This window comes from Marmota monax, unplaced genomic scaffold (assembly GCF_021218885.2).
Source record: "Marmota monax isolate L192 unplaced genomic scaffold, Marmota_monax_Labrador192_F-V1.1 WCK01_AAM20220418_F8-fsc00017, whole genome shotgun sequence".
Taxonomy (NCBI): domain Eukaryota; kingdom Metazoa; phylum Chordata; class Mammalia; order Rodentia; family Sciuridae; genus Marmota; species Marmota monax.
Window position 1 is genome coordinate 8917679 of NW_026695241.1, and position 12134 is coordinate 8929812.

Consider the following 12134-nt stretch of genomic DNA (forward strand, 5'->3'; position numbering starts at 1 on the left):
CTCCTGTTGATTATAAAGAATTTAATAGAATACAATATCAGAGGAAAGGTCACTCTGAGACCTTGATGGAGTGAGACAAAAAGCAGACCCTTCGACAAACATCTCTGAGCACGGACAGATCATGAACATTATGCAAAGCACAAAAGTATCCAGGCATCCCTCCCCCCTGGATAACGTTGTAACTGTGGCTTCCTTACCAATGGCAGCTTTGGTTCAGCTCCAATTGTTCTCCTAAGTATGAATAATTGAGACACCTGCACTAGTTTCCTATGGCTGCTATAACAAATTACCACAATCTGGTGGCCTAACATACCAAAAATATATCCACTCACAATTCTCAAGGTCAGAAGTCTGAATATCCGTTTGGCTATGACCCTCCCAGGCGCTCTAGGAAGGGTTGTTTCTTGTCTTGTCCAGCATCTGCTGGCTACTGCCATTCTTTTTAGGTCTTCATCACTCCAATCACCCTTTGTATTCAAATGACATTCTCTTCTTATATCTATAGCCCCTACCTCAATAATCCAGGGTAATTTCCCCATCTCAAAATACCTACATTAATCACATCTTCAAAGAGCCCCCTTTTGAGTATAAGGTAGCATCCACAGGTTCCAGGGGCCAGTACCTGGGTACCTTAGTAGAAGGATCATTGGTCTGTCCTGCCACATATCCATCACACTTCTAGACATGGCTCAGTCCAGAACAAAGCACTTCTTCCTCGAACCACCCAGGACTTCATCCTCTGGGAAAAGCCATCTAACCTTACAAACCAAAATTTTATGACCAGTTTCTCCCTGTGCTTTTTAAATGACATGTTTTCTGCTTCTCCAAGTGATATGATCTGTCTTGTTGCAACAACCAATAAAGCCAGCTCTGGGTGTCACAGGTAGGTTTCTATGATGGTGGCTGTGGGCACTAATATCTTGTCTTGCTTTTATTCATCTAATACTAGACTTCAGGATTTCAATGGCTCCATGTTTTCTTCTTTCCTTAATAAAATGATGAGAAATCTAAGTTAGTGATTTCCACAGAGCATGGTGTGTTATCACTAAGAGTATCTTGGCAATTTATATATAATTATAACACCATTTTAAACATTTTGTTCTTTCAAAGAATTGTAAAGGATTGTCCTGTTTTTCCCTATTAGATATAAATTTAAGTGTTCCTATATGCTTGGATCAGAAGTATACAATATTAAACTATTTTAAAAACTTACTCTGGAAATTAAAGCTTACTTTTTTAATGTATTGCCTTGGATAAAGGGCAGAGGCCATTATTCTAAATGACATTTTATATGAAGTAATACATTATTTCTGGTACCTGTGGTTTTCTCCTTAGAATTTTATCACCTGAAATGACCTCTCAGTAAAAGCTTTGGAAAACTATAAATCTCTGATGTGTGTGTGTGTGTGTGTGTGTGTGTGTGTGTGTGTGTGTCAAATTCAGTTATAGAAATATATTTTCAGAAAAGGCAGTGGTACAGATGTTTAAAAACACTGCATGAAAGTAGAGATAAAGGCACTTGAAAAATACAGCCTTGATAAAAAATTATGTTCAACTAACAGGCAATGCTGTAGTTTATTAAAGTTACAGAAGCTACAGACTTTGGCATGGACTTGACGTGGAGGCACCCACTTTTGAATCATTACATGTGGAAGATAAATGATTGGAAGTGTGTCTCTCGTATCTTCTTTGCTTTTCTTCAGAATGGGAGAGTGATGGTGTTTCTCATCCTCTTACTCTGGTTTTATCATTTGTGTAATCATTTTTAGATGCTGGGGATGAACAGTGTGGCTAATATACATGTGTATTCACCTTCACGCCTGACTTATGGCCATTAACCTTTGGAGAACTGGGCAGGTTAATCTTGATTGCCCACTTGGTTGGTTTGAATGCCTAAAAATTAATAAAGCACATTTTTGGGTGTGTCCATAAGACATTTCCAGACAGAATTGGCGTTTGGGACAGTGAACTGAGGAAGAAGATCTGTGCTGAATGTGGGTGGCAGCATCCAGTGGTTTGGGGCCCCCAGACTGAACAAACTGCAGAATGAGGAAGGGCTGCTGGTGCATACAAGTTGATTCTTCTTGACTAGGTGAGCTTTCTGCTTCTGCCTTTCCCTCTGCATATCAGACTCCAGCATCTTCATGGTTCTAGTGTGGACTCTGGCCAGCAGCTCTCCAGGGAACTTCCAGGCTGACTGGCACTGCTTCCCTGGCCCCTCTTGTTCTGAGGCTTCCTGCCATTTAGACTAGGCAGCTAGTCTAGTTGCTCCAGCTTTCCAACTCGCAAAGAGCCACTGTGAGACTATCCAGCCTTGAATCTAATTCAGTGGAAAATACATATATTCTCTTTTTCTATTGGTTCCTATTGGTTCTCTTTTTCTAGAGAATCCCAGATAATACAAGAACCCTAGCAAAATCCATACTTCAAAGGTTGATTAAACTCTTTAAATATTGTTATACCCTATGTCAAGGTTTGCTCATCAGTATAGAAGTTTTTATAAATAAGGGTGTGTGTTTTGGTGACTGGCTAGAAACACTGCAGTGTTCATAGCAGAGATACTCTATAGTTGACCAAAAAAATGATGTGAAGTATTGAAATCCCACCAGTTAAATCTTAGTCTGTGGCAAGTACTGGGTACCATAGGAGTTTCAACATTTCTCTGCCTTAATGTATGTATTATATAAAGGAAAATTGAAGTATTTGAAACCGAATTCACATCATTGTAGATAAGTTAAAAAGAAAAGTTATAAGCAGTAAATCGGTCTGATGAGAAGGGGATATGATCACCTTGACTGCTGAAGCTATGTCTTTGTTGAAAATCCAAAAGGATAAATATAAAATAATAGTATGTTTCCAAATAAAGAAAGGGGTAAAGAAGTCAAGAGAAAATAGTTCTCTGAAAATCCAGGTGATGAGCAATAAGAAGGATGCTGTACTTTTAATCCCCACCCAGTGGATCCATTTCCCAGAGATTTTAACAGTGTCAACCTTCCAAAAAGACATTGCCTACAGAGAATACAGATATTAGTCAGGAGATGCCACATACATTCAATTTCACCTGAAATTGCAGAGTGAGGAAGAATAAAAATGTGGTGCCAGATTAGACAATCAGGAAATAAACAATAATAAAAGAGCTCTTTTCTCAGAATATACACCACAGATGATGGCAACTTACAGTGTTAATTATTTCTCTGAGGATTAGAAAGATGTGTACTTAGAGAAGTAACTTAAGGCTTATTAAGAGGGAGAGATCCCTCTTAGCACTTGAGTGGTAAGGGAATCCCTAGGAAAAATCACTTCTAGTGGAAGAAATTAAAGTCACTTTGCATCTGGAATCATCTCACATAGAGAGAAAGGTTAACCAATTAAGGGGTTAAAGATGACCTTAGATTATAAGGAAGCCATGCAATTAGAATTAGCCATGAAATTAGAATTCTTAGGAAGGTTGGCTTAGCCTTAGCCATTCAACATAAGAAATGGGACATACACTGAGTCATAGAGAGTTGCAAAGAATTAGAGAAAAGTGAAATCCTGAAAAATGAAGGGGTAAAGGCAACTACAGATTCTGGGAGAAAACTGTTTAGAAATTAGTCCTCAAAAGATATCAAAGTTACCACACAAGCCCAGTATACCCCGCCATCCTCATGTCAATGTTGGCACCTGATACTCCAAAACAAGGGAACTGCCTAGAATCTAACTATTTGATTAGGTTTATTTAAGGCACTGAATCCCTCCAGACCAGTCAGGGTATCATTTAGAAAATTTCCTGTATAAAATTCTAAAGGGTCACTGAGATTCAAAATATCAATAGTCAGAAATATCATGAAGTGGTACTGGGAACTATGTAATGACTTCTCTGGTAAATGTAGACTCCTTTAAAATTGTATAAAGTGGTAGAAAAAGTGGAAATCAGATATTTCACTGAAACAGTTATATTCACACAGTGAGAATAAAAGTTAAATTTGAAAGAGAGAAGGAGCAAATTAGAGAATTTGAAGTGGTCTACTACAACCTTGAATGCCTAGTGAATGAATATTTTAGGGAAAATTCCTCTTTAAAACTGGGAGAGAAAGAAATTGATTACCCAGATGATTGTGCAGGGAGGTAACAGGGAAAGCTGTCAAATTACTTTCTTCCAAGCGTGCGACCAACACCACACAGCAGTTAAGCAGGAGTGGAAAAGAACAATATAAAGGTGAGGAGATAAATGTTTAATGGTAAGTTTGACAAAATATGTGCCAAAGTTGTACAGTGCAAACTACAAAACTTTGCTTTGAGATATTGAAGATGTGAATAAATGGGAATATATACCTGTGTATCGAGGAGGGGACCAACTATGGTTATGATGTCATAAATCAATTAAAGTCAGAACACTTTTTCTTTTAGTAGAAATTAGCAAATTAATTCTAAATTTTACATGTAAATACTCTAAGGACAGCCAGCTGCCACGTCATGAAGACACTCAAGGAACATTAGGGTTAGGTTCCTGTAGACTATAACTGACATTCACGTTCCAGCCATCAAGTGAGCACATTCAAAGTCAAAGACGATTTATTTTAAACCCATTTTTCTTTGGGACTTGGCATTTGGGATCCTAAGTGGTGTCTACATGATCAAGTAGGAAACTGATGCCCACCCCTGGGATTTGGATAAAAGTCACTGCAGGTGAAACAGGACAGTTAAACACCTCTACGCAAATGACAGGCTCCGGGTCAATGGGACCTCTCAGAAACCACAGATCGGTCGAACCTGTACCTCTGGCCTTATAAAGAGGACTTCCAATAGTAACATGAGGTTTTTAAAATCCCGGATTGTTTTGGAGAGGTTGCTCAGAGTGTGTCTCAATCAATTGAAATATAATTGGTGTCTCTAGAAAGGGAGCAAATAAGAAAAAATAGATACTTGAAGAGACAGTTAGTAACCACTAGGCCCTCTGTTATATAAGCAGCAAAGTAAACTTCTTGTTAATGTGAACATCCTGGAGTTTTAGAAAAAGCACACAGAACCTCTGGCTCCCAGAGGCGATGTTCTTATGTTAGCACTCAGAAAATAATGCCCCAAAGTGATGGCCTCAGGAGCAGCCTCAGATGCCCAGTTTCTCTGTGACCTCCCTGGTCCTCTTATCTCTTGCTTCCCTTCTTCCCCTGTATGGAAGCCAGGCATGGAAACTACCATTTCTCTGTCCCATGACAGGGTAAGAGAAATGGTAAAGCAAGTTTTAGAGGTTAAAATTTAACTCAAAACCTTCTCCCACCTTTTTCTTAGATCTGGTCCTGAAGAAATTCTCTGACTCACCTTATCTAATCATAGATCATAAGACCCTCTTTCCAGAAGGGATCCTGCTTCGTGCTTGAGAGGAAGGAATGCCACTCAGAGAAGCCAAGAAAAATCTAACAGGCAGGACTTGATGGGTGCCAGGACTTGAACATGAGAAATATCCCCAAAGTCCATGTGTTAAAGGATTGGTCCCCAGATAGGTGATATTGGGAGGTGCCATGGACGTTTAGGGGTGGGCCTTTAAGTCACTGATGATGTGTCATTGAAAAGGATTGCGGGATCCTTATCCAGAATTTCAGCCAATCTGAATATCAATATCAAGCAGAGGGATCAAATTTCACAGAGTTTATATTTTTTCTGATTTTAGGTGGTCGTTAATAGACTGTCCATATGGTCAAGTAATTGAGAATAGTTTCCAAGTAACAGAAAAATAATTTGGAGAAAGAACCAAAGAAGGCACTGAGTGATTCATCAACACAAAATTTGGCAGATGATCTATGAAAACAGTAAAAGAGGGACTTCCAAAAGAACAAATGAACAGGGTGCCCCTGTGCAGATGTAATTCCCATTCCGAACTGACTGGGAGCATTAGAAATTGTGCCGTCACTGGACCCTTTCACAGACGTGTCAGGAAGAGGACAAGGATATAGCTGGTCTCTCGGACACTGTTCTTTTAAGTGAGTAGAGTTCAAGAGAAGGAATTCTCTTTGTGGATGTGAAAATCATTAAAATTCAATAGTAAAGAGTCTAGTGTGACAATTTTCTGAGAATTTTTAATAAAGCCAAAGGCCAATATCTCAAAAATTGGATTCCAGAGAAACAAGGGTGGGTGGATGACACAGGACCATTGTCAAAAGCAGCCAAATTTGTTTCCCCATGGACACTGGCCCTGTAAGGGTAAAAGAAATTGAAGTTAAAGTGTAAAAGTTAAAGTGTAAAAGACCAGGCATTGTAAAGTTTCTAAGCTGCAAGGCCTGAGTTAAAATGTAAAGGACCAGGTATTGTTAAATTCCTATGCTACATGTAAAACCTGAAATTCCTGTAGCTGTTAAGACAATACTCAAACTGCCCAGTAAATATTCCCCCTGACAGCCTGGTTGTTTAATAACTTAGGGCCCTGTGCGACCTTGCACGTAGGCATCGCAGGGCCTAAATCAATCAGTTTGAATGTACCTCCCCCCTTAGAACTGACCTATCGTGCTCGCTTCGGCAGCACATATACTAAAATTGGAACGATACAGAGAAGATTAGCATGGCCCCTGCGCAAGGATGACACGCAAATTCGTGAAGCGTTCCATATTTTTAGAGACAAGGAAAGAAAGGACCACAAGCAATGCAGGTCAACTCAACGTTAGAAGAGGTAATAGCTGCAGCAGATGGAATGTCAGATAAAGAATTCAGGATATACATGCTTCAGATGATCTGGAGTCTCAAGGAAGACATCAGACAGCAAAATCAGACAATGAAAGATCACTTCAACAGTGAATTACATAAACAAATCCAAGAAGCAAAAGATCAACTATACAGGGAGATAGAGGTTATAAAAAACAAACAAACAGAAATCCTAGAAATGCAGGAAGCAATAAACCAACTTAAAAACTCAATTGAGAATACTACCAGCAGAGTAGAACACTTAGAAGATAGAACATCAGACAATGAAGACAAAGTATTTCAACTTGAAAAGAACATAGACAGCTCAGCAAGACTGTTAAGAAACCATGAGCAGAACATCCAAGAAATATGGGATAACATCAAGAGACCAAATTTAAGAGTCATTGGGGTACAGGAAGGGACAGAGTTTCAAACCAAAGGAATGAGCAATCTATTCAATGAAATAATACGAGAAAACTTCCCAGACTTGAAGAATGAGACAGAGTCCCAAATCCTAGAAGCCTACAGGACGCCGAATGTGCAAAATCATAAGAGACCCACACCTAGACACATTATAATGAAGATGCCCAACATACAGAATAAGGAGAGAATTTTAAAAGCTACAAGAGAAAGGAAGCAGATCACATTTAGGGGTAAGCCAATCAGGATAACAGCTGATCTTTCAACACAGACTCTGAAAGCTAGAAGATCCTGGAATAACATATTTCAAACACTGAAAGAAAATGGGTTCCAACCAAGAATTGTGTTTCCAGCGAAATTAAGCTTCAGGATGGAAGATGAAATTAAAACCTTCCACGATAAACAAAAGTTAAAAGAATTTGCAGCTAGAAAACCATCTCTTCTAAACATCCTTGGCAAAACATTACAGGAAGAGGAAATGGAAAATAACAATGAAAACCAACAGTGGGAGGTAGGACAGTAAAGGGGGGGAAAATAATCAAAGAGGAAAACAAACCATGTTTAGTAACATAAATAAACAAATATGGCTGGAAGAACAACCCATATCTCAATAATAACCCTAAATGTTAATGGCTTAAACTCACCAATCAAGAGACACAGGCTAGTAGAATGGATCACAAAACAAGACCCAACAATATGCTGCCTACAGGAGACGCATTTGATAGGAAAAGACATACATAGGCTGAAGGTGAAAGGTTGGGAAAAATCATATCACTCATATGGACTTTGGAAACAAGCAGGAGTGTCCATACTCATATCAAATAAAATAGATTTCAAGCCAAAGTTAATCAAAAGGGATAAAGAGGGACACTACATACTGCTTAAGGGAACCATACACCAATAAGACATAACAATCATAAATATATATGCCCCAAACAATGGTGCAGCTATGTTCATCAAACAAACTCTTCTCAAGTTCAAGAGTCTAATAGACCACCATACAATAATCATGGGAGACTTCAACACACCTCTCTCGCCACTGGACAGATCTTCCAAACAAAAGTTGAATAAGGAAACTATAGAACTCAATAACACAATTAATAACCTAGACTTAATTGACATATATAGAATATACCACCCAACATCAAGCAGTTACACTTTTTTCTCAGCAGCACATGGATCCTTCTCAAAAATAGATCATATATTATGTCACAGGGAAACTCTTAGACAATACAAAGGAGTAGAGATAATACCATGCATCCTATCTGATCATAATGGAATGGAACTGAAAATCAATGATAAAAGAAGGAAGGAAAAAGAATACATCACTTGGAGAATGAACAATAGGTTACTGAATGATCAGTGGGTTATAGAAGACATCAAGGAGGAAATTAAAAAATTCTTAGAGATTAATGAAAACACTGACACAACATATCGGAATCTATGGGACACATTGAAAGCAGTTCTAAGAGGAAAATTCATTGCTTGGAGTTCATTCCTTAAAAAAAGAAAAAACCAACAAATAAATGATCTCATACTTCATCTCAAAATCCTAGAAAAAGAAGAGCAAAACAACAGCAAAAGAAGTAGAAGGCAAGAAATAATTAAAATCAGAGCTGAAATTAATGAAATCGAAACAAAAGAAACAATTGAAAAAATTGACAAAACTAAAAGTTGGTTCTTTGAAAAAATAAACAAAATCGACAGACCCTTAGCCATGCTAGCGAAGAGAAGAAGAGAGAGAACTCAAATTACTAGCATACGGGATGAAAAAGGCAATATCACAACAGACACCTCAGATATACAGAAGATAATCAAAAAATATTTTGAATCCTTATACTCCAATAAATTAGAAGATAGTGAAGGCATCGATAAATTTCTTAAGTCATATGATCTGCCCAGATTGAGTCAGGAAGATATAGACAACCTAAACAGACCAATATCAATTGAGGAAATAGAAGAAACCATCAAAAGACTACCAACTAAGAAAAGCCCAGGACCGGATGGGTACACAGCAGAGTTTTACAAAACCTTTAAAGAGGAACTAATACCAATACTTTTCAAGCTACTTCAGGAAATAGAAAAAGAGGGAGAACTTCCAAATTCATTCTACGAGGCCAACATCACCCTGATACCTAAACCAGACAAAGACACTTCAAAGAAAGAAAACTACAGACCAATATCTCTAATGAACCTAGATGCAAAAATCCTCAATAAAATTCTGGCGAATCGGATACAAAAACATATCAAAAAAATTGTGCACCATGATCAAGTAGGATTCATCCCTGGGATGCAAGGCTGGTTCAATATACGGAAATCAATAAATGTTATTCACCACATCAATAGACTTAAAAATAAGAACCATATGATCATCTCGATAGATGCGGAAAAAGCATTCGACAAAGTACAGCATCCCTTTATGTTCAAAACTCTAGAAAAACTAGGGATAACAGGAACATACCTCAGTATTGTAAAAGCAATCTATGCTAAGCCTCAGGCTAGCATCATTCTGAATGGAGAAAAACTGAAGGCATTCCCTCTAAAATCTGGAACAAGACAGGGATGCCCTCTCTCTCCACTTCTGTTCAACATAGTTCTCAAAACACTGGCCAGAGCAATTAGACAGATGAAAGAAATTAAAGGCATCAAAATAGCAAAAGAAGAACTTAAATTATCACTATTTGCAGATGACATGATTCTATACCTAGCAGACCCAAAAGGGTCTACAAAGAAACTATTAGAGCTAATAAATGAATTCAGCAAAGTGGCAGGATATAAAATCAACACGCATAAATCAAAGGCATTCCTGTATATCAGCGACAAATCCTCTGAAATGGAAATGAGGACAACCACTCCATTCACAATATCTTCAAAAAAAATAAAATACTTGGGAATCAACCTAACAAAAGAGGTGAAAGACTTATACAATGAAAACTACAGAACCCTAAAGAGAGAAATAGAAGAAGATCTTAGAAGATGGAAAAATATACCCTGTTCATGGATAGGCAGAACTAACATCATCAAAATGGCGATATTACCAAAAGTTCTCTATAGGTTTAATGCAATGCCAATCAAAATCCCAATGGCATTTCTTGTAGAAATAGAGAAAGCAATCATGAAATTCATATGGAAAAATAAAAGACCCAGAATAGCAAAAACAATTCTAAGCAGGAAGTGTGAATCAGGCGGTAGAGCAATACCTGACTTCAAACTATACTACAGAGCAATAGTAACAAAAACAGCATGGTACTGGTACCAAAACAGGCGGGTGGACCAATGGTACAGAATAGAGGACACAGTAAACCAATCCACAAAACTACAACTACCTTATATTTGATAAAGGGGCTAAAAGCATGCAATGGAGGAAGGATAGCATCTTCAACAAATGGTGCTGGGAAAACTGGAAATCCATATGCAACAAAATGAAACTGAATCCCTTTCTCTCGCCATGCACAAAAGTTAATTCAAAATGGATCAAGGAGCTTGATATCAAATCAGAGACACGCCTTCTGATCGAAGAAAAAGTTGGCTATGATCTACATACTGTGGGGTCGGGCTCCAAATTCCTCAATAGGACACCCATAGCACAAAAGTTAATAACTAGAATCAACAAATGGGACTTACTCGAACTAAAAAGTTTTTTCTCAGCAAAAGAAACAATAAGAGAGGTAAATAGAGAGCCTACATCCTGGGAACAAATCTTTACTCCTCACACTTCAGATAGAGCCCTAATATCCAGAGTATACAAAGAACTCAAAAAATTAGACAATAAGAGAACAAACAACCCAATCAACAAATGGGCCAAGGACCTGAACAGACACTTCTCAGAGGAGGACATACAATCAATCAACAAGTACATGAAAAAATGCTCACCATCTCTAGCAGTCAGAGAAATGCAAATCAAAACCACCCTAAGATACCATCTCACTCCAGTTAGATTGGCAGACATCATGAAGTCAAACAACAACAAGTGCTGGTGAGGATGTGGGGAAAAGGGTACACTTGTACATTGCTGGTGGGACTGCAAATTGGTGCAGCCAATTTGGAAAGCAGTATGGAGATTTCTTGGAAAGCTGGGAATGGAGCCACCATTTGACCCAGCTATTCCCCTTCTCGGTCTATTCCCTAAAGACCTAAAAAGAGCATGCTACAGGGACACTGCTACATCGATGTTCATAGCAGCACAATTCACAATAGCAAGACTGTGGAACCAACCTAGATGCCCTTCAATAGATGAATGGATAAAAAAAATGTGGCATTTATACACAATGGAGTATTACTCTGCATTAAAAAATGACAAAATCATAGAATTTACAGGGAAATGGATGGCATTAGAGCAGATTATGCTAAGTGAAGCTAGCCAATCCCTAAAAAACAAATGCCAAATGTCTTCTTTGATATAAGGAAAGTAACTAAGAACAGAGTAGGGTCGAAGAGCATGAGAAGAAGATTAACATTAAACAGGGATGAGAGGTGGGAGGGAAAGGGAGAGAGAAGGGAAATTGCATGGAAATGGAAGGAGACCCTCAGAGTTATACAAAAGTACATACAAGAGGAAGTGAGGGGAAAGGGAAAAATAATACAAGGGGGACAAATGAATGCCAGTAGAGGGGGCAGAAAGAGAAAAGGGGAGGGGAGGGGAGGGGAGGGGGGATAGTAGAGGATAGGAAAGGCAGCAGAACACAACAGACACTAGTATGGCAATATGTAAATTAATGGATGTGTAACTGATGCAATTCTGCAATCTGTATATGGGGTAAAAATGGGAGCTCATAACCCACTCGAATCAAAGTGTGAAATATGATATATCAAGAACTATGTAATGTTTTGAACAGCCAACAATGAAAAATTAAAAAAAAAAAAAAAAAAAAAAAGAACTGACCTATCACTCCCGCCCACCTGACCTGTTCCCGCCAATGAATGAACTAATCATGTTTAGGAATTGTTGTTTGATTTTCCCGCGGTGTACGATGATTTGTTAAAGGAGACTGTGATGTATGTAAAGTCCTGCCCTCCCCAAAAAGTGTACTTAAGCATTGCACAACCCCTGCTCTGGGCTCTGG

General features: G+C 38.3%; 1 non-coding gene across 1 annotated transcript; it reads left to right on the forward strand.

Moving 5' to 3' along the window:
- Positions 1 to 6477: 6477 nt before the first annotated feature.
- LOC124090498 (U6 spliceosomal RNA) lies at positions 6478 to 6584 on the forward strand. Its single transcript, XR_006851108.1, has one exon. It is a non-coding gene; the product is annotated as a U6 spliceosomal RNA (small nuclear RNA).
- The last annotated feature ends 5550 nt before the right edge of the window (positions 6585 to 12134 follow it).